Source organism: Felis catus, chromosome B3, assembly GCF_018350175.1.
Source record: "Felis catus isolate Fca126 chromosome B3, F.catus_Fca126_mat1.0, whole genome shotgun sequence".
Taxonomy (NCBI): domain Eukaryota; kingdom Metazoa; phylum Chordata; class Mammalia; order Carnivora; family Felidae; genus Felis; species Felis catus.
Window position 1 is genome coordinate 45,655,543 of NC_058373.1, and position 24,604 is coordinate 45,680,146.

Below are 24,604 nucleotides of genomic sequence, written 5' to 3' on the forward strand. Positions count from 1 at the left end.
AACTCTAAGGTAAACTATAGATAATCTGAGTGATGACAATGGGTCAATCTAGGTTCATCTTTGGTTTAACAAAGGGGGGGAGGAGGAGCACCTGGGTGGCTCAGTCAGTTAAGAGCGTGACCTCAGCTCATGTCATGATCTCATGGTTTGTGGGTTCAAGTCCCACGTTGGGCTCTGTGCTCACACCTCAGTGCCTGGAGCCTACTTCGCAATCTATGTCTTCCCCTCTCTCTCTGTCTCTCTCTCTCTGCCCCTCCCTCACTCACATTCTGTCTCTCTCTCTCAAAAATAAATATTTAAAAAATTTTTAAAGAATGTACTATTCTGGTGAATGATGTTGATAATAGGGGATGGCTATCCATGCATGTGTGGAGGCAGAGAGTATATGAGAAGTCTCTCATAAACCTCCCTCTCAATTTTGTTGTAAGCCTGAAACTGCTCTAAAAAAATATAGGCTTAAAAAAAAAAAAAAAAGGAAATTGTGACAGATGCCACAACATGAATGAAGCTTGATGACATTAAGCTAAGTGAAATAGCCAATCACAAAAGGACAAATACTGTATGATTCCATTTATATGAGGTACCTAGCCAAATTCAGAAACAGAAAGTGGAATGGTGATCAACAGAGTATAGGGGGAGAGGGGAATGGAAATTAGTGTTAAATGGGTACAGAATTTCAGTTAGGAAAGATAAAAAAAAGTTGTGGAAATGGATGGTGGTGATGGTTGCAACACAGTGTGAATATATTTAATGCCAAACCGCACACTTACAAAATGGTTAAAATAGTAAATTTTATATGATGTATATTTTACCACAAAAAAACCCAATTCCTTGCACATTTAATCCTGTTGAGGCATCTGTTTCTCAGAGGACCTGGACTAACATCCACTCCATTTAAAAACCAACTTCTTTCTTTTTTTTTTTTTTTTGTATCTTACTCTTTTTTATTTTAAATTTATTTATTTATTTTGAGAGAGTGTGTGTGTGAGTGTGGGAGGGACAGAAAGAGAGAGAGAAAGCTCCAAGCAGACTCCTCGCTGTCAGTGTGGAACCCAACACAGGGCTGGAACTCACGAACCGTGAGATCACGACCTGAGCTGAAACCAAGAGTCAGAAGTTTAACTAATAATGTCTAAGACTTCTTGAACATTTATCATAACCTAATTTTCAGTTGCAGCAGTCCTAGAACTACAGAAGACATTTACTTTATATGTGAGGGCCCAAAAAGTTCTTGAAATAGAGAAACTGATCACAAAAGGCAATAGTAAGGCACCAAAAGATTTTCTCCTCCATAAAATTGGTAACCTGATCTATATGCTGTTTCTTGATTCACAGTAAGTATTAAATAGGAAAGTAGTTGCATCTTCCAGAAAGTCTATAGAGACCACTTTTCATATCCCTGAGAGTATCAAGGTCCAGTGTTAAAAAATAAATCTTCAAAACAGAGAATTGTGGCTTGATTCAGCTCACATGTTTCCTTTGGCCTGCATAATTCAGAAACAAAATAAAACTGATGATTAGTTCTCATCAAGACAAGAAAAAGAAGGTTTTCATCACTACATAGCACTGTTCCGGAAGGGCTAGTCAAGTCATTCAAACCAGAGAATGGATATAAATAAAAGGAGGTGATATTTTTTTTGGCGGGGGGGGGGGGGGGGGGGGGTCACTATTTGCAGATGACATCAACAGATGAGATCAACAACCACTGGAAATACTAACACAGGGAAGTTATATGTGTGTATACCACAATAATTCTCTAAAATCAATGACTTGCCTTTAAACAAATAGAAACAACTTAGAAAATACTACAGAATAACAAAAATATACCATTCACAATCGGGGTAAAAAGATTTAATATCCAGTATCACCTTTAACAAGAGACACACAGGACCTACATGAAAACAACTATTAATTACTATTAAAGTTATGCAGAAATTATTGGGAAATTTTAATATGACTCCAAAATACTAGCACATTTTTAAAATCATAAAACAAGGGAAACTAGCATTCTAGTTCTCCTAACCTTCAAAGATTCTCTGTCATCCACAGTTCTCCAGAACACATAGATCTATTCACAGCTCCATGTTAAGCAGCTCAGAATTTCTTACTTTTCTCAGTACCAAAGTAAACCCCTGATATCATCCGGGTAGAGAGGTGGTAGGACAAGGAGTATCACTGGATGGGTCTATGCTAATATAACGAGGAATGCCATATTATATATCCATGCGAGGAGATTCAGGGACATCCTCCATTCCATGCTGCTCTAGATACTATTGCTCATGACATTAAAAGGAATGAAGGTATATATAGTACAATGGAGTTTAGAACTGTCAGACTCTGAAAGTTGCCCAAGGAGAAGTATGCCCAGGAACACTATCTCCTCTGAAAGAGCAAAGGGGAACTGAGAAGCACAGATAGCACCATGTTTACCTTTAGAGACTTTCACAAGGGTTGACTATCTCAGGTAAAGCTCCTCTGTGAATGAAGTCTTTGTCCTCCAATGCAGAAACGTGACTTGTTTGCAAATGACTTAGGAAGAGAACTAGCTGACTGACCAACCAACCAACCAAACAGAAGATTGTAAAACTAAAAAGTCTTATAAAATATTCTCAAAATATTCTATGAAGCTAGAGAAAATGAGGCATTATGATAATAATCAAAAAATCTACAGCTTATCTAAGAACTACAGGAAAACATTACGGGAAAAAGATATTGAATAACAAACAGGGAAGGCGATTTTCCTTTTTTTTTTTTTTTAAGATTATGTATTTGGAGGGGGAGAGAGAAAGAGAGAGAGAATATCCCAAGCAAGCTCCCAGCCGCAAGCATAGAGCCCAACACGGGGCTCAAACCCATGAACTGTGAGACCATGACCTGAGCCAAAATCAAGAGTCAGACACTTAACCAACTAAGCCACAGAGGTGCCCTAGGGAAGGTGATTTTTCCATGTTTAAGTGGAATCACTAATAGAAAAGAATAAATAGTCAAGCAAAAGTAAGTGTCATTCATTTGTATACTAAACAGATCTGGGTTCAAGTCTTGGACTCTGCCCCTGACTAGCTGTGTCACCTTGGGCAGATTACTTAAACTCCTTGTCCAGAAAATTGGGATAATAGTATCTATCTCATAAAACTGCTTAAAGGGTTAAATAAGAATACCTGGCAGAGTCCCTGGCATAATAGCTGTTATACATCCCTTTTCTAGCAGAGCAGTTACAGAGATAAGAAATATGATGTTTAAGACCTTTCCTTTCACCTAAATGAAATCCTTACAGTGAATGAAGGGCATACAACCCAACTGTTCCTACAGAACCTTAAAGTATAAAAATAAAGGACTAAGTTTCTTTGTCACAAAACCAATGAAAACAAATAATTCTACACTACTATGGAGGATTTAACTCTGGGGAGCTGTATGCTCCCTCATTTCTAATAGTAGACCTTCTTTCTACTTTTGGAAAAAGGTAAATCTCTCTCAAATAATAGGTTTCTATTACTCAATGAACTTAATGATCTTGTCCGTCTTGTTTAAAATACTCTAAAACCCTCAAGTATTAGTCACCAAAGGAAAATACATCTAACATCTATTTAGGTCTCCTATCAGTAGAAACTAGGTGGAGTTCAATATACAGAGTCTACTACTCTAGCCATGATTATGGTAACATCACGACCAGTAGCAAAATGAACGGTGTATCGATCCTGGCAAGGCTGAAGAGTATCAGGGAGTCAGTTTCAACCAGTTAGGAAGGCAGTACTGCAAATCAAAGGGCACACCACACAATGTCTAACATTTCTGGTACAGAAGCCTGGACTCTGGAATTTATATTGCAACATGAAATATGAAATATAAAAATTCTGCTAACAATCTGTTATGTAAAATATATTCTATCAAAAAAACGAAAAGAATCAACCAAAAAATAGCTATATGCAAAAAACTACAGAACTGTACAACAGGATGTAAAAGACAATTCATCTAAGTGGAGCAACACCTCAATTCTGTATGATGAAAGATTCCAAACTGGCTTTGTTACAAATTATAAGAAAGCCATAGTTTTTTAAAATATAAAACATAAATACTATCATCATGGACATGTTATACCTTTAGAAACACTGAAGATTAAACTTAAAGATTAATTCAAATTCATACTAAGAATTCATACTAATAATTCAAATTCATTTCTTGCCATTTTGTTCACTGGAACTTTGGAATAATCAACATTTAATTAAAAATAATAATAACTGGGAGCACCTGGGTGGCTCAGTCGGTTAAGCATCCGACTTCAGCTCACGTGATGATCTCAGGGTTCATGAGTGCAAACCCTGTGTAGGGCTCTGTGCTAACTGCTCAGAGCCTGGAGCCTACTTCAGATTCTGTGTGTGTGTCTCTCTCTCTGCTCCTCCCCGACTCACGCTCTGTCTCTCAAAAATAAACAAACATCAAAAAAAATTTTTTTAAATAAGAACTGTACACAGCTATATACGTAGGTACAAGGAAAAATCTGATTCAAGTGTTTTTCCTTTCTAATCAAGTTTTGATTTTTACAACTAAGATAAAATTAAGGTATACAGGGGCGCCTGGGTGGCTCAGTCGGTTAAGCGTCCGACTTCAGCTCAGGTCATGATCTCAGGGTCCGTGAGTTCGAGCCCCGCGTCGGGCTCTGGGCTGATGGCCCAGAGCCTGGAGCCTGCTTCCGATTCTGTGTCTCCCTCTCTCTCTGCCCCTCCCCCATTCATGCTCTGTCTCTCTCTGTCTCAAAAATAAATAAAAAGTTAAAAAAAAAATTAAAAAAAAATTAAGGTATACAAATAAAACTGCTGAGCAGCCTTTAAAAATAAGGTAAGTTCTGCAAAAAGGATACAGAAAGTACAGATAATTTTTTTAAAGCAGGTTGCAAGATACCTGGGTGGCTCAGTCTGTTAAGCATATGAATTTGGCTCAGGTCATGATCTCATGGTTTGTGAGTTCTAGCCCCACAATGGGCTCCATGCTGACAGCTCAGAGCCTGGAGCCTGTTTCAGATTCTGTGTCTCCCTCTCTCTCGGCCCCTCCCCCCCAAAAAATAAACATTAAAAATAATAATAAAATAAAGCAGATTGTACATAAGGCTGCTATAAAACAATCCTTTTTTTGTAAAAACAACTATTGTTTATATGTGCATGTAAGACATATAGAAAAATACATACTTAGTTTGGGACTGAAATTGTATGAGGGAGATTTACAGCACTGGGCTGGAAGCTTTCAACTTTTGTGTTACAAACTTCTGTGTGGCTTGAATTTTTTATAAAACAGTCACTTGCCTCCTTTAAAATCGAAGTACAAGGGAACACCTGGGTGGTTCAGTCATTTAAGCATCTGACTCTTGATTTCAGCTCAGGTCATGATCTCATGGTTCATGGCATTGAGCCCTGGGCTTTCAGCACACAGCCTGCCTGGGATACTCTCTCCTCCTGTCTCTCTCTGCCCCTCCCATGCACTCTCACTCATCTCTCTCTGTCTCTCAAAATAACTTAATTAACTTAATAACAAATTAACTTAAAAAAAAATCAAAGTACCAGGATTTTTTAAAGGAACAAAAAATAATAAAGACAGAATATATTTTCTTTCTCCGCTGGACTAGGAGAGAACTTTGTTTTTTGTTTTAACGTTTATTTTTTTTTTTTGAGAGATAGAGAGAGAGCGCAAGTGGGGGAGAAGCAGAGAGAGACAGAGAGAGAGAGAGAGAGAGAGGGAGGGAGGGAGGGAGGGAGGGAGGGAGACAAAGAATCCAAATCAGGCTCCAGACTCTGACCTGTCAGCACAGAGCCTGACCTGGGGCTCAAACTCACGAGCTGTGAGATCATGACCTGAGCTAAAGAGGGACGCTTAACCGACGACTGAGCCACCCAGGCGCCCCCCCCTCCCTTTTTAAAAAATGGATTACGCTTTTTAATTATTGATACTGGTCTATGGTTTTAGGCATGTTGTTTTTGCGCTACCTTTGCAAAGAAATTTTAATACTTGGAAAATAATTTATCACATAACCATTTCATAAAGTCATCATTAAAAGAATAGTAATTAGTATTGTTGGGTTAACTGAAAAGAGTAAGAAGTAAAAAAAATAATGTACAAGGAAAACAAACCTTCATCATCTTCCATTCTTGATAATTCTTTAAGTAATCAATCTGCCACTTTCAAAGCTTCAAATTTACAAACTAATCTTGGAGATTACTATTTCTTAAGCTTCCAGTTTTCAAAACTGAACTTCAAGTGGCCACCAGGTTTCCTTGGAGATTGGAACTCAGTGAGTTGAAAATTCTTTTTTAAAGTGATAGAAGCCAATTTAAAGATGATCAATATTTTAAAATATGGAAATTATCTGCTTTAATACACCTAATATCTTAATCAAATTTTAACAATCTGCAAGAGCTAACTATAGAATTAAACCATACTGCTAAACAGAATCTTAAATCTTTACAGAAACACATTTACCATTTTGAACTAATTTTTGTCAATAATTTACAATGATTTGGTCTTATAGTCACATATGCTGAAAGATGCTACAGGAGAAATAAAAATCAAAAATACAAAAATAAAAGTTATTGTGGCTTAGACAAGACTCTTTGAAGAAAAACAACCTCAAAGAAACAGTCAGCACATCCTTATAAGCAAGGAAATACAAGTAGGTAGAGGGGATGCCTGGGTGGCTCAGTTGGTTGAGCGTCTGACTTCAGCTCAGGTCACGATCTCACAGTCGGTGGGTTTGAGCCCCGTATCAGGCTCTGTGCTAACAGCTCAGGGCCTGGAGCCTGTCTGTCTCGTCTCTCAAAAGTGAATAAATGTTAAAAAAAAATTTTTTTAAAAAGTAGACTGGAACCAAATTATGGTGGGCTAAAAGTCAAGATGAAAAGTTCTGACTGATATCGAAAATGCTCAGTTATTCAAATAGTTACAGAAAACTACTTTGTATGCCAGATCTCTGGGCAAAGATATACAGGATCCTATCCTTCAAGAAATCCATAATTTAGCACAAAAGAATGTAAATCATAATTCAAAATATAGAATGCTATAAATAATGATATAAATAATAGTACCCTCCATGGGAACACAAAGGAGGAGGCAACTGGTGTTTCTGGGAAAGGCTGCATAGAGAAGATGACATCCATGTCAAACCACGAAGGATGTACAACATGATGGTAGCCAGAGATGGTAGTATTTAAATACTCTCATGTTTGGGGTATGGGTGTTTTTGTTTTTGTTTTTGTTTTGGTGGGAGGGAATAAGCTGGAGTCAAATTATCAAGAAGTGAGGAATTCTATGCTTCCACTTAACACAGTTTAGAAAATTTAATTGAGGAGGTACTGTCATGACAGACATAGGCTTGAAGGAAAAGTCAGAGAGACCAGGGAGAAAGCTTTGTTGTGATGGGAGCAGAGGGCAGCTTTAAAGGTGGGAGTGGAGGGAAGGGGGAAGTGGGGGGAGACAGGAGAGCTGAAATAAGGAAATAAAGAAAAGGCAGGATAGGAAAATGTGAGAGTCATTTAAGACAAAGAAATAATATAGGGAAACAGGAAAGAAGAAAAAAGCCAATGCCCAGTCTGGGACCTCCTGATTGGATATCTACAGGAAACGTTAAGTCTCTGTTGGAAATAAAGTTAACTGGAAAGAGAATGCAGGGATTCAGTTTTGGATATTTTGATTTTGAAATAATAGTAAGACAACAAGGTGGGACTATGCCTAAAATACCAGGTCTGAAAATACAGATTTTAGCATCATCTACTTGGTGGAAAATAAAATCACTATAGTCAATAAATTATCTGCTTTCATAAAAGTGAAATTCAGAATATAGAGAACATACAGCTAAGAGTATTGTATGATAGTATTGTATCATAAGTAAGACAGCAAAAAAAAAAAAAAAAAAAAAAGTCTGAGACAGGAGAAGATTTGAGAAGGCAAAACCCTGGAAGCCATTCTATTTATTAATCTTCTCCTGACTTCACATTTTGACTAACCAGCAAGACCTCGTAATACACCTCAGTACGGCTCTCACCAGCTCCAGAAATTAGTGCTTCCCAACTATTTTTTATGTCATGATACACATAGAATATTATATATGTTGGGCATTTAGGGTAGATAAGACATCTATAAGGTTCCAGCCCTGGGGCTCCAGCCATCCCAGACCCTCTATCTTCATGGCTTGAAGATATCTCCACATACCTGCAACCCAATTATAGTATACAGCTAAAAAGCTCTGCTCTAAATTCTTTATCCCTTTCTTCTGTAAACACTTTTCTTAGCAATAATTCTATATCAATTAAACCACGTGCCTTTGCTTTTAGGCTGCTGCTATATTTAAATCATCCTAACCCAGTACCAATTATTTTTAATTGAAAAGAAATTTTTTAACATCAACGAAACTAATAACAACTTGGCAATTCTTTCTTTCCTCATAGTAAAGGACTCCAATATTAACTTACTTCCTCAAGCCCTCTCCTCCTTTTACATCCTCTCATTTTGAGCAAATTACTAACCTCTGCCTCTTACTTTATAGAAAATAGAGGCTACCAAAATAAAGTCTGGCATCTCATTTCCCTTTACCCAATCTCTAACTTTTCAATTGATATCAGGACCCTTAATCAAACATGCCCTCCTGTACTGGAAAATAGATAACAGCATCCCTCCACTCAAAAAAGGACTTAAACTGGCAACTTTATGCTATTAAGGCAGCCCAACCAAAAGCCACTATAATCAGTTATTACATGGATAAACCTTACTTCATAGTCCTTTTAAGTTTATTTAGAGAGCAAGAGTGAATGCAAGTGGGGGAGGGGCAGAGAGAGAGGGAGAGAATACTAAGTAGGCTCCATGCTGTCAGCCCAAAGCCTATGATTCCACAATTCCATGAACCTTGAGATCATGATCTGAACCAAAATCAAGAGTCAGCGTTCAACCAACCATGCCACCCAGGTGCTCCAGCTTATATTCTTTTCTACCTACTCTCCCAGTGTGGAAGGAAAGAAGAGATGCAGGGAGAGAGAGAAGAAGGGAGGGTAGGCTGCTTTACCAAATCAAGGACTACATCCCCAGAATCAACCAAACTTGAGCCAAAATACCAGAATATGATCATGAAGCTTTCAACATTTTTTCAGAGCACTGCTCAAAAATCAAGCTAGAATCACAAACTGCAGAACCCTACAGAAGTATCTTACTTTGGAATCAAGGCTGTTTTTTGCTGGTATCATATCTAAGCAAATATTCATATTAAAATATGGTATCTTTCATAATTGCAATTGTCGTACATAAAATACTCTTCAAGTCTTATCATACTGTTCAAATAACTCCTCTTTTCTCTTTCTGTAAGGCAGTAATAAATAGTCCATTTCTTTGAAAGTTAAATTTCTGCAACTTCAATTCTTAGAAACATAGCCTACAGGAAAATGATTCTCTGAAGGATAACGGTAATTGTCATAAAAACCACATGCAATTCAATATTCAGAGACTATTTTATTTTACATGTAATTCTAATAAGCTTAGTTGTCTGGATTCCAGGTATAACAGCAGAATATTGGTGGCAACATCTAAAAACAAGTAAGAGACAGAAGAACTAATGCACTTTTGTCCCCAAAACTAAAAAGTTCAGTTTGTCTAGAATAAGATTATTTATGTGAATAGATTCTGAGGACAACATTGTAATATAGCACAGAATAAAAGCTGATGTTCAGAATCATAATTCTGAGCCAACCAGAAAACAGACTGTTCTCAGTAAAACAAACACGTACATGGCATGTTTGAGGCATATTTACAACAATACGGTTAATAAATTTTAGTTGCTTGCAAGGAAACATGCCAATTGTGACTAACAGTATTATCTCAATTTTTATTTAACTTGACAGAGAGAGAGAGAGCAAGAGAGAGGGTGCACAAGTGGGGAGAGGGGCAGAAGGAGAGACAGAGAATCTTAAGCAGGCTCCACACTCAGCACAGAGCCTGACATGAGGCTCAATCCCATGACCATGGGATCGTAACCTGAGCCAAAATCGAGTTGGATGTTCAAAAGACTGAGCCACACAGGTGCCCCAAAATTATCTCAATTTTTAATGAAAATGTAAAAAATAACATGAAAATTTCAATAGTACAAAAAACTGCATATAAATTCATAAAAGTGGTAAAAGAATAAAATTTTAAAATACACAAAATACTTGCAAAATATGAAACTATATTCCTAACTTACAGTTTCTTCAAACTGGTAAGAAGGAAAACATGGGTGACTTCTCTATCTTACCTATAATTATTTATTTACTTTTTTCTTTACCTTCTTTTTATTTTGAGAAATTTATGAAGCAAAATAACCAAATGTTTTTAAAAAGAGAGATTCAGGTTTGTTATTTAAAAACTTTGGTTCCTAGGGGGTACCAATCCTAAAATCTACGGCTAAATATAATTAGGAGGATAATGGCTGAACTAAAAGATTTTTAAAGGATAAGAAAGTAGGAAACTTAGAAAACTTGTGAATATCACCGGCTCTTTCACCATTTTGACAAGGACAAACTCTGCTGTTCTAATTAAAACCTTTCTTAGAGCTGCAATGGCTATTTCAAATCAGATTTTGCAAGAGAGTTCAACAATAAACTCATTCCTAGATCAAGGTCCACTCATTTTCTAAAATGTTTAATAAAAAAGTTTCAAGGCAGAAATACATTTTTTTTTAATTTTTCTGAATGTTTTTATTTATTTTTGAAGGAGAGAGAGCAACAGAGCATGAGCGGGGGAGGAGCAGAGAGAGAGGGAGACACAGAATTCAAAGAAGGCTCCAGGCTCTAAGCTGTCAGCACAGAGCCCAAAGGGGGCTCAAACACATGAACTGTGACATCATGACTTGAGGCAAAGTCAGATGCTTAACCGACTGAGCCACCCAGGTGCCCCAAGGCAAAAATACATTTAAAAGCTCCAGTTTCCATTACTTGGAGCCAAACTCCAGCCAAAGCAATTGGAAAGAGGCTCCAATCTCCCTCATCTTTTTTACTTGTCCTGACAGTCTACAAATCATTTGCAAATGATTTCTGTAATTAAAAAGAAAAAAAGAAAAAAGCCAGCATTATGGGAAAGAGAGGTAAGGCTGGAGTAACAGTAGCTATGGCAAAATAATACTAGTATTATTGATGATGGTAGCGATGATGATGATGGTGATGATGATGACAGAGAGGAACAGACTTTAGGAAGTCTACAATTCCTGTTAGCATGAGTTCTCAAATCCATCTGTTTGTCCATGGCAGGTTTCCTGATGACACCCTTTCTTTTTGTATCTAAAGAAGAGTTCATTTTTTGAGGCTCAAAATAAAACAGAAGTATCTGACTTTTCCCTACTTGCCTGCCCCTAAAATAAGCACACATTCTTCTAAAGCATTCCAACTTTTCTTTTTTTAAACGCTTAGAAGTGCTTTTATAAAGCTGTTCCTTATGACTCCAGAGCACAAGACAAAGCACACACACAGATACTACTACAACGTACTATAATACAAATGTGTGATGCTAAAACTCTTTCATCATTCAACCAAATGTCCAGGTTCAGACTTTCCAGGCATTCTGAATAGGAACTGAAGAGTCAAGTAAAAAGGACACTAGGACCCAGCATCCAAATTTTGATTTTTAATATCATTCTCCAATAAAAAAGGAACCAGGGCTCCTTGGTTCTAGATCTGTGACAGGGAAGATACAAGATGAGCGTGGAGTAGAAAGTAAAGAACACACACACACGCACACACACACACACACTCAAAAGAACAGAGGCATGTCAAAGGGACACCAGAGCCAACCTGAAAGAGTTCCCAGTGGCCAAAAAATAGAATTGTAGCAACAAAATAAATATTATTAGATTCTAACCCGAAGTATAAAATAAATATTCATTAATCCATACTGACATAAATGACTGAACAAATAAATAAGTGGGAGCAAAGAGACAAAACTTCCTTATAGAAGAATTCCAAATGACTTATGTAAATGCATACCTTCCAGGAAGGGGGTAGAGCTTAACTCCTCTCCCTTTAGTGACTTGCTCCCGACTTGATTCCAAAGAAAGGACTAAGAAGGAGAATAACTACGATGCAGCAAATATTACCCCGGCCAGATGATCAAGGTTAATACCGTAAATCATGCTGCTAACAAGGGAACTTCACCTCTGTGGGGCTCTTCTACATAACCCACACCCCCAGTGAAACCAATGGGTAAAACATCAGACAACCTCAAATTGAGGGACATTCTACAAAATACCTGATGAACACTCTTCAAAACTGTTAAGATCATGAAAAAACAATGAGAACTGAGAAACTGTGAGACCAGAGGAGACTACATTCAAATAATATCTGGAGTTTAGTTAACAGTAATGTACCAATGTCGGTTTCTTGGTTGTGACAGATGTATGATAGGTAAGATGTTAACAATAAAGGAAAATGGGTGAAGGGTACATAACAAATTCTTTGTACTATCTTTGCAACTTTTCTGTAAATGTAAAACTACTGTAAAATAAAAGCTCTATTATTTTTAAAGGGAAGGGCACTAGGGCATTATATACAAATTTCTCCCAAGGAAATCCCTTAAAAAGGGAAGAGACAAATGAGTGAAGATGGAGATTACCCTGCTTTCCAACTTCACCAGCCCCTCACCACTGCCAAAAACATCTCCAAAAATCTTACACTGGACTGCTGGGGAGGTAGAGGGAGGGAAATCTAAAGCTGAAACTACCATGTAAAAAGAAAAAGCTTACAACTGTCTGGTCACCCCACTGGGATAGCAAAGCATTAATCTGCATAAACTGGGAAATTATGTATAATTCATGGCATTTCTATAGAGAAATTACTGAATTCTTTCCAAACTACCACTGGGAATTGGGCAAATAAACATGTGTTTCCTGGGCTAAAATGTTCAGCAATCATGCTTTCATAGCCAATATGTACACAAAGCACACATGTTCCCGGGTATGTGTGTAAATGTATGTATGTTTTATCAATATTTTGTGACATAAAAAAAAATATTTTCTGACATAAAACCTATTACTAAATGAGTACAGTAAGGGAGTACACTTCAAAGCACTAAAAGTTACAGGATCTTAATCATTAAATATAATTACCTAAGTGGGAATTAAGACAAAACCCTAAAATTAAGCCACCTTTTCCTTATACAAGCTAGGAAACCTGTGGTTCCAACTTTGACAACCTTGATTTGGTATTGGCCCATAAGAAATCACCATTAGGGGCCCCTGGGTGGCTCAGTCGGTTAAGTGCCTGACTCCTGACTTCAGCTCAGGTCATGATCTCACAGTCTGTGGGTTTGAGCCCCGCATCAAACTCTGTGCTGACAGAGTGAAGCCTGCTTGGGATTCTGTCTCCCTCTCTCTCTGCCCCTCTTCTGCTCGCTCTCTCTCTCTCAAAATAAAAACAATTAAAAAAAGAAAGAAAGACATCACCATTAGCTGGAATGTAGGCCAAATCAAACTATCCATGTGTTATGGATCTAACTGTGCATCTCCCCCCAATTCATATGCTGAAAGCCTAACCCCCAATACCATGAATAAGAGTATAAATAGGGTCTTTAAAGAGGTAGTTAAGATTAAATAAAGTTATATGGTGGGCTCTAATCCAATTTGACTGGTATAATTTACAAGAAAAGGAAATGTGGATACACACAGAGACTCAGGGAAAAGACCACGTGAAGATACAGCAGGAAGGTGGGTGGTCATCTGCAAACCAAGGAGACAGACTTCAGGAGTAACCAACCTGACCACACCTATTCTTGGACTTCTAGTCGACAGAACTGGGAGAAAATAGATTTATGTTGCTCAAGCCACCCAGTCTGAAATACTTTGTCATAGCAGCCCTATCAAAGTTACACACCATACAATAAACACTTCCTTAGTATTTTAAATATGCCAGACTGTCCCGAATATTCTAAATACAAAAATGAATAAGACATAATCTTGTCCTTAACAAGTTGGAGTCTAGCAGTTAGGGAAACATATCAGTAGGTAATTAAAATACAGTAAGTGTTATAATAGAGGTATGCACTGAAATAAATTGGAGTAGAGCCTAATTCAGTTCTAAAGGGGAGGGTATGTACGCCAGGGAAGGTTTTCTAGGAAGAATAAAAGGAAAAAGAGTGAAGTGGGAAGAAATAAGACTTGATCACCCTGTTTTCCATGGCAGAGGTTCTCTGAATAAAACACATATTTAATGATGAAGTACACCTACAAATGTACAAAACCAGTTTTCTGAGAGACAACATATGATGTTCTGATAAACAACATCTAATCTTCAAAAATGTCATTCTATTTCAACTATTTGTCTAGAATTATTGTTAGGAAGAAAAAGGAAAAATAAAATGACTTCTTGAGATATTTTTCAGCATTAAGAATGACTAAACAAAGGTCCAGATAATTACCAAATTTCCCCCAGAATTTGTTTCAATTTAATAATACAGGGAAGAATCCACAGTACCTAGAACCCTATATTCTCCCTTAATCTTGAACATGAACACTAAACTCCCTCCCTCTCACATCAGGCAGCAGTCTCACCTTCACTGACCTTTCAGTTGTGAGGGAACTATAAGCTATAGTAGAAAGCTAAAACAGAATAAAGATTAATCCCAAAACTTGTCAAGAAATGTATCAATAATCAGCAATATAAAATGAGCCAACAACATGCATTTCAAAATTTGTTTTTAGCCATGGTCTCATGTGAAGACATAAGTGGAATATTCACTATATTCCCAACTGACACAAAGCTGAAAAGCAATGCCAACAAATTGGGCAATCTGGAAGAAATGGACAAATTCCGGAAACAGGAAGAAATAGGAAATCTGAACAGACCCATAACCAGTACAGAAACTGAATCAGTAATCAAAAATCTCCCAACAAACAAGAGTCCAGGGCCAGATGGCTTTCCAGGGGAATTCTACCAAACATTTAAAGAGTTAATACCTATTCTTTTGAAGCTGTTCCAAAAAACAGAAATGGAATGAAAACTTCCACTCATTCTATGAGGCCAACATTACCTTGATTCCAAAACCAGACAAAGACCCCACTGAAAAGGAAAACTATAGACCAATTTCCCTGATGAACATGGATGCAAAAATTCTCAACAAGATACCTGCAAACTGGATCCAACAATACATGAAAAGAATTATTCACCATGATCAAGTGGGATTTATTCCTGGGATGCAAGGCTGGTTCCAATATCTGCAAATCTATCAATGTGATACATCACACTAATAAGAGAAAGGATAGATACTTCACACTAATAAAAGAAAGGATAAGAACTACATGATCCTCTCAATAGATGCAAAAAAACCATTTGACAAAATACAGCATCCCTCTTGATAGAAAACATTAAGAAAGGAGGGATAGAAGGATCACACCTCAGGATCATAAAAGCCATATACAAAAAACGCACTAATATCATCCTCACTGGTAAATTGACAGCTTTCCCCCTAAGGTCAGGAACACGATACGGACGTCCACTCTCACCACTGTTATTCAACATAGTGTTGGAAATCCTAGCCTCAACAATCAGACAACACAAAGAAATAAAAGGCATCCAAATGAGCAAGAAGGAAGTCAAACTTTTACTCTTCACAGACGGCAGGATACTCTATGTGGAAAACCCAAAAGACTCCACCGAAAAACTACTAGAGCTGATACATGAATTCAGCAAAGTTTCAGATATAAAGTCAGTTTACAGAAAGCGATTGCATTCCTATACACCAATAATGAAGCAACAGAAAGAGAAATCAAGGAACCGATCCCATTTACAATTGCATCAAAAACCGTAATATCCCTAGGAATAAACCTAATCAAGGAGGTGAAAAATCTATACACTGAAAAGTATAGAAAGCTTATGAAATCAATTGAAGAAGATGGATTGGAAGAACAAATATTGTTAAAATGTCGATACTATCCAAAGCAATCTACATATTTAATGTAATCCCTATCAAAATAACACCAGCATTCTTCACAGAGCTAGAATAAATAATCCTAAAATTTGTATGAAATCAGAAAAGACCTGGAACAGACAGAGTAATGTTGAAAACAAAAATCAAAGCTGGAGGCATCACAATTCCACTTCAGGATGTAATACAAAGCTGTAATCATCAAGACAGTACAGTACTGGCACAAAAACAGACACTTAGATCAATAGAACAGAATACAGAACCCAAAAATGGACCCACAAACATATGGCCAACTAATCTCTGACAAAGCAGGAAAGAATATACAATGGAATAAAGACATCTCTTCAGCAAGTGGTGTTGGAAGAACTGGACAGTGACTTGGAGAATGAACCTGGACCACTTTCTTAGACCACACACAAAAATAAAATAGATTAAAGACCTAAACATAATACAGGAAGCCATCAAAATCCTAGAGGAGAAAGCAGGCAAAAACCTCTTTGACCTCGGCTGCAGCAATTTCTTACTTGACATGTCTCCAGAGGCTAGGGAAACAAAAGCAAAAATGAACTATGAGGACCTCAGTCAAGATAAAAAGCTTCTGCACGGCAAAGGAAACAATCAGCAAAACTAAAAGGCAACCAACCGAATGGGAAAAGATACCTGCAAATGACATATCAGACAAAGGGTTAGTATCCAAAATCTATAAAGAACTTATCAAAATCAACACCCAAAAACCAAATAATCCAGTGAAGAAACGGGCAAAAGACATGAATACACACTTTTCCAAAGAAGACATCCAGATGGCTAAGAGACCCATAAAAAAACTGCTCAATATCACTCATCCTCAGGGAAATACAAATCAAAACCACAATGAGATACCACCTCACACCTGTCAGAATGGATAAAATTAACAACTCAGGCAACAACAGATGTTGGTGAGGATGCAGAGAAAGAGGAACCCTTTTGCACTGCTAGTGGGAATGCAAACTGGTGTAGCCACTCTGGAAAAGAGTCTAGAGGCTTCTCAAAAAATTAAAAATGGCACTACCCAATGACCCAGCAACTGCACTACCGGGTATTTATCCAAAAGATACAGGAATGATGATTTGAAGGGCACATGCACCCTAATGTTTACAGCAGCACTATCAACAATAGCCAAAGTATGGAAAGAGCCCAAATGTCCATCAACGGATGAATGGATAAAGATATGGTATATATATACAACAGAGTATTACTCAGCGATCAAAAAGAACGAAATCTTGCTATCTGCAACAACGTGGAAGGAACTAAAGTGTATTATGCTAAGCAAAATAAGCCATCCAGAGAAAGACAAATACTATATGATTTCACTCATATGTGGAATCTAAGATACAAAACAGATGGACATAAAAGAAGGGAAGCAAAAATAATATAAAAATAGAGGGAGACAAACCATGTGAGGCTCTTATATACAGAGAACAAACTGAGGGTTGCTGGAGGGGTCTTGAGTGGAGGGGAGGGCTAAAGGAGTGAGAGGCATTAAGGAGGACACTTGTTGGGGGACACCTGGGTGGTTCAGTCAGTTAAGTATCCGACTTCAGCTCAAGTCATGATCCCGCAGTTCATGGGTTTGGGCTCCACATCGGGCTCTGTGCTGACAGCTCAGTGCCTGGAGCCTGCTTCAGATTCTGTGTCTCCCTCTCTCTCTGTCCCTGGCCCACTCACGCTCTGGTGCTCTCTTTCTCTCTCAAAAACAAATAAACATTAAAAAAAATTTTTTTTAAAGTGGACGCTTGTTAGGATGAGCACTGGGTATTATACATAAGTGATGAATCACTAAATTCTATTATTATTACACTATATGTTAACAAACTTGGATTTAAATTAAAAATAAATAAAATTAAAATTTTTAAAAACACAAAAAAAGGAAAAAAAAAGCTGAAAAGTGTACTACATACAAATTGAGTAACAAAACTGAGACCTGAAAATAAAAGCTTAGAATAATTACCGAAATCATTAAAAATAAATAAATGTAAAATACTGCCACTAAATTTAGCTTATATACAGATAAAGACATAAAGGGGTATTTTGCTTGTTTGTTTTTACCTGAATAATTTGCCTAAAGTCAATAACTGGGTAATATTCAGAGATATTCATTCACAAATGCTCCAAGTTCTCTGTCTAGTTCTATAAAAAGAGTAAATGATACAACCATCTTTTTTCAGACTCATATGAAAGTTTTCTAGTCTGAATTTATCAAATTTTCAAGACTTTTTTCACAAATCATCACCACCCACTGACTTTTGTAAAAGTTAAATAGAATAAAGCAAGTTCTACTAGCATCTTTTGTCATAGAGATACCCTTGTAAAAATTATTCTCTAAATATAACCCTAAATTTGAGGAAATCTTCCCAAAACTAATAACATATAAAAGTAAAATGTATGACAATAACAAAAAACATAGGAGGGGAGCAAAGAGAAGTAGACTGTGTTAAGTTTTTATATCATGTGAAATAGTCCATTATTCCTTAAAGACAAAAAGTGAAAAGTTAAAGATGTAGAGCATAAACCCCAGAGCAACCACAAAAGATAAAAAATAAAACAAGTTTGGCTAATAAACCAAAAGTGAAAACAAAATATAACACACACACCAAAAAAAAAAAAAAGCCAAAAAACTAAAAAAAAAAAAACAGAAAACAAAAAAACAAAACAAACAAAAAAAAAAAACTCAACCCCGAAAGAGGAGACATGAGAAGGAAAACAAAATACAGAACAGATGGGAGAAATAGAAAACAAACAGCAAGATGATGGATTAAAACCTAACTGTAACAAAACAGGGTGGTAGTGGCATAAGGATAGACTGGAGAGTCCAGAAATAGACTCATACATGTCATCAAATGATTTTCAATAAGGGTGCCAAGATACTAGCAAAGGAATACAGTTTTCAACAAATGGTGGTGGAAAAACTGGTGAACCATGTGGAAAAAACTTAACCTCTACACCTCACACCAGACACAAAAATTAACTCAAAGGGAATCACAGACTGGGGTGTCTGGGTGGCTCCGTCGGTTAAGCATTTGACTCTTGATTTTGGTTCAGGTCATGATCTTATGGTTTGAGCGATAGAGCCCCAAGTCAGGGTTTGCACTGACAGAGCAGAGCCTGCTTGGGAATCTCTCTCTCTCCCTTTCTGCTCCTCCTCCACTCACATGGGCACACATGCACACAATCACTCTCCCTCTCTCTCAAAATGTATAAATAAACTTAAAAAAAAAAAAATGGATGACAGACTTAGATCTAAAAGCTAAACCTTAGGGGCCCCTGGGTGGTTCAGTCAAACATCTGACTTCAGCTCAGGTCATGATCTGACGATTTGTGGGTTTGAGCCTTGCTCAACCCTGTGCCAACAGCTCAGAGCCTGAAGCCTGCTTCAGATTCTGTGTCTCCCTCTCTCTCTGCCCCTCCCCTCCTTGCTTGCATGCATGTGTGTGCATGCGCATGTGCTTTCTCTCTCTCTCTCAAAAAACAAATTCAGGAAAAAAATAAGCTAAACCTTAAATTTCTAAAAGAAACATAGCAAAAGATAAATGTCATCATACCATGAACAAAGGTCTCATAGAACACAAACAGCACCACTCAATTTTTATAAACTGATAAATTACAAGTGCAGTGGCCCAGTCGGTTAAGCGACTGACTCTTGATTTTGACTTAGATCATGATCTCACAGCTCATAGGTTCAAGTCCCGTGTCAGGCTCTGTGCTGACAGTGCAGAGCCTACTTGGGATTCATTCTCTCTCTCTCTCTCTCTCTCTCTCTCTCTCTCTCTCTCTGCCCCTCCCCTGCTTGTGCTCTCTCTCTCAAAATAAATACACTTAAAATAAATTGAAATACTAAACTTCATCAAACTGAAAATCTGCTCTTCATAGATACCATTAAGAAAACAAAAAAGCACCATTAAAACAAAAAAGCAAGGTAACAAGCTAAATACAAAAAATTAAAAAAAAAACCATTTACATAAGTGTAATTTGTATGTATATAAATACGTACACATAAGTTGAATATATGCAAAACTCTTTCATCTTAAGAGAAGCCCACCCAAAAAAAATTTGTCAAAAGATATACACATGGACAATGAGTACATGAAAAAATGCTTGATTTCTTCAGTCATCAGGAAAACGCAAATTAAAACCGCAATGAGATAAAACTACACACCCAAAAAAAGGCTAAATTTTTTAGACCAAAACCACCAAAGGTTAACAAGGATGTGGCACAAATGGAACTCCACGTACAGATCTTTGGTAGCTTCTAATAAAGTCACACATACATCTAACCTATGATCTAGTAATTTCACACCTAGGTTTGAAAACATAGGTATACAAAAAAAATTTGTATGTGAATGTTCATAGCTTTACTCATAACAACCAAAAATTTGGGAAAAAAATGGATCAACAAGGATATATAAAACTAGGATATATAAAAATCAACTAGGATATATAAAAAAATTATGATATATAAATACCAAACTGCAGCAACAATGACAGTAACAGAATGAACCACTGATACAAGTAATATTACGGGTAAATCTCAAAAACATCCTGCTAAGGGAAAGAAATCAGATATAAAGTATATAATTCCATATATATGAAATTATAGAATAGTCCAATCCAATCTAAGGTAAAGGCAAATTAAAACTGGTTGTGTTCTACAAAGGATTAAAGGGTAGGAGAAACAACTGAGTAGGGGGTACATGAGGGAACTTTCTGAAGTGTTGGTGTTCTATTTCTTCATAAGGATTTGGGTTCACAAACAAACTTTTGGCAAAACTTAAATTATACACTTAAAATTTATGCATTTCACTGTATGTAAATTTTACTATAAAAACAAAGAATTAAACGAATATTCAAGTTTAGTTAATGATATGGAAGCTGAATTTGTTTGGGGATAAGATGCACTGATATCTAGGGGCACCTGGGTGGCTCAATCGGTTTAAGCATCCTACTTCGGCTCAGGTCATGATCTCACAGCTCATAGTGAGTTCAAGCTCCGCGTCGGGCTCTGTGCTGACAGCTCAGAGCCAGGAGCCTCTTCAGATTCTGTCTTTCTCTCTCTCTCTGCCCCTCCCCTGCTCACACTCTGTCTCTCAAAAATAAATAAACATTAAAAAAAATTAAGAAAAAAAAAGCACTGATTTCAGCAATTTACTTTAAAACACATAACAGGGGCACCTGAGTGACTTAGTGTGTGGACTCTTGATTTCGGCTCAGATCATGATCTCACAGTTGTGGGATCAAGCCCCACAGTGGGCTCTGTGCTGGCAGCACAATAACAGAACAGCACAGAACTTGCTTGGAATTCTCTCTCTCTCTCTCTCTCTCTCTCTCTCTCTCTCTCTCTCTCTCTCTCTCTGCACTCCACCCCTGCTGGGTCACTCGCTCTCTCACAAAATAAACTTATAAATTCACAAACTCATGAATAAATAAATCATAAAAACAAACCACCAACCAGTAAGCATGACTGAAAGATGGTTAGAAGAATGAATAGATGGACAGGTGATAAAACAAAAAACAGCAAACCATTAATTACAGAATGTAGGTGATGGGGAAATGGGTGTTCACTGTACGATTCTTTCAACTTTTATGTTTGAAATTTTCCACAACAAAATGCTAGAAGGAAAACATGAGCAAAAGAAGCCAAACAGAAAAAGCTCTAGAACAAATTGATTCGTAATGTCAAACATCAAATCAGTGGTTGCCTATGGCAAGAGATGGGGTGAATGATGACAGAGGAGCAAGAAAAAACTTTCTAAGGTGATAGAATTATTTTATATCCTGATTGGAGTGTTGGCTACATGGATATATACATTTACCAAAACTCATTGAACTGTAGAGTAAAAATATATGCCTTACATTATATATAAATTATACTTAAATTGATTTCTAAAATATGTTCCCTATATCTCTCTCTGCCCCTCACCCCATCTCAAAAGTAAACATTAAAAAAAACTTAGGGGCACCTGGATGGCTGTCAGTTAAGCGTCTGACTTCAGCTCAGACCATGATCTCGCAGTCTGTGGGTTCGAGCCCTGCATCAGGCTCTCAGAGCCTGGAGCCTGCTATGGATTCTGTCTCCTCTCTGCCCCTCCCCCTCTCTCTGTCTCTCTGTCTCTGTCTTTGTCTTGAAAACAAACATTAAAAAAAATTTTTTTAAGATGTTCCCTATAGAAAATCTGGAGTATGCAGAGAAATTAAGCACGCCCATCACACCAACCAAATAAAGTATCACCATCCTTCTCTCTTCTGACAAAGGCCATGCCCACTGGAAATAAAAATATACCTCATGTCTTCCTTAAAAGCAATACAGAAATACTAGTTAAGCCCCTGAATTTTAGAATCCCTTTCTCAGGTGAGTCAAAACCTACTAACTTAAATCCCTTCAACTCCATTACTACTGTTACTAACCACTGTATGCCTAAATCTCCTCATCTGAAAAATGGAAATATTTACCTTAAAGGGTTCTTGTAAATTTTAAACAAAATAATGTATGCACACGCTGGCTTTTATTATTATTTTTAAAGGTGAAGAGTCACCTAGCTTTTAGAAATCATCCTGGCAGGGGCGCCTGGGTAGCTCAGTCGGTTAAGTGTCCAACTTCAGCTCAGGTCATGATCTCGAGTTTCATGAGTTCAAGCCCCATGTTGGGTTCTGTGCTGACAACTCAGAGCCTGGAGCCTGCCTCTGATTCGGTGTCTCCCTCTCTCTCTGCCCCTCCCCCATTCGTACTCTGTCTCCTCTCTCTCTCTAAAATAAATAAAACATTTAAAAATTTAAAAAAAAAAAAAAAAAGACCTCAAGTGGAGAATAAGGATAAAGGCAAATCAGAGGAATGGCAGGCAGGAAGGTGGTTATGAAAATAAGATGGTTAGGGGCACCTGGGTGGCTCAGTCGGTTAAGCGTCTGACTTTGGCTCAGGTCATGATCTCGAGGTTCATGAGTTCAAGCCCCATATCGGGCTCTGTGCTGACAGCTCAGAACCTCGAGCGTGCTTCACACTGTGTGTGTGTCTCTCTCTGCCCTCCCCTGCTCATGCCTCTGTCTCTCTCTAAGTAAATAAACATTAAAAAAAAAAAATCATCCTGGCAAAAAAAAATCCACAAGCTTCCCGTTTTCTCTCTTTCTTTTTTTGGGGGGGAGAGGGGGGTAGGCCTTTAATCCTCTTAGGTACACCCACCTCAAGTTAGTCTATGTTATTCAAATGAACCTCAATTCCTCTTGAAGATCATATCAAAACCCTGGGGGCACCTGGGTGGCTCAGACTGTTAAGAGTCAAACTCTTGGTTTCAGCTCAGCCCAGGCTCAGCTCATGATCTCATAACCATGAGATGGAGACGTCACTCCATGCTGACAGCACAAAGCCTGTTTGGAATTCTCTCTCCCTCTCTCTCTGCCCCTCCTCCCACTTGCACTTTCTCTCTCTCTCAAAATAAGTAAGAAAACATTAAAAAACAAAACAAAAACCCCTGAACTGTTAAAGCACCCAAAGGGTGGGGTAACAAAATAAATACAAATGAAACAAAAAACCAGATTAGGAAAGATGGCAGCTGGCTGAGAATGTAGGATCTAATGTGGTGAGCAAAACTGCCCAAGGAAACAATTTCTCCTCGGATAAAGTCCAACAAGTTTATTAAACAAAATTTCTTTTTGCTCTTCCTGTATCATTTGGGTCAAAATATGTAAGCTGGAGGATATTAAGAACATGTTCTAAAGAACTAAGAGTCATAAGGAGAAAAAACAGAGTTACTTCCATTCTAATGATTGAAGGTAAAGGCATACTGAAAACTGGATTAGGAAAAACACCTCTGGGTAGAGAGCACACCCTTAATGTGAATTCAACAATATGAAAACAACGAAAAAATAATTTAAACCATGTAGATTATGCTTGCAATTCTGCTCAATAATTATATACCCAAATGAACACAAGAAAGATAAAATTTTACCATTCTCTAGTTGGTCTCACTTCCCATGTGCCTCTCGTGATATAAACATTTTACTGTGCTGTCAGATTCTAATGTTAAGAGCCATTTATTTTTCCCACAACATGAACCATAAACACAGCCTACTACTTCTTCTAGTGTTTACCAATGAAATGTGATTTGTTCCAATACTAAAGGAAAAACAGGATACACTGGACTCTAAGAGACTGTATGTCTATATTTTATGGCCAACTTTAGGGATTTCCAAGGTTATTTTGACGACATTTTTGCCTACCTTGGGTCTGTGTATTCTGACAGCAAAGTGAAAATCCTAGTGGCGAGAACTAAAATAGCAAGCCTATTAGACAATTGAGGATACTAGTATGGAGAAACCAAGGATTCACGATCCTCTATGCTAATGTCAGCCACCTTATTCAACAAACCCTTTTTGGCTGTTTTGCTACTAGCCACTGCTCAAGGTCATAATTAAGAAGATAGTTAAGATACTATTCTATCCCCCAAAAATCTCACATTCTGGATAAATTTAGTAATCTTAACCCCAATGTGGATTTCCATACATGTAAGTCTAGCCTAGACACATTTACTTGTATACTTTATGGGCAATCTTAAGAATTTTGGTTTCAGTATATATATGAGTTCTTCCTGTTAGAGATAATCAGAAAAAAGAGCAACTGAAGATTAATAAAAATGACAGGAAAGAAAAGAAAAAAATTTTTTTAAGTATT

At 37.3% G+C, this 24,604-nt stretch overlaps 1 protein-coding gene across 11 annotated transcripts in view; it reads right to left on the bottom strand.

Annotated features, from left to right (window-relative positions):
- The window catches only part of RNF111 (ring finger protein 111), a 132,004-nt gene that overhangs the window by 64,541 nt on the left and 42,859 nt on the right, over positions 1–24,604 (bottom strand). The window contains exon 1 of one of the 11 annotated variants that reach the window (XM_045059250.1): positions 23,117–23,140. The exons of 9 other annotated variants lie outside the window; for them this stretch is intronic. The gene's annotated coding sequence lies outside the window, so the exon portion shown is untranslated. Of the gene's footprint in view, positions 1–6,116; positions 6,140–23,116; positions 23,141–24,604 lie in introns of those variants that run through there. One more of the 11 variants, XM_045059251.1, reaches the window with a different exon arrangement.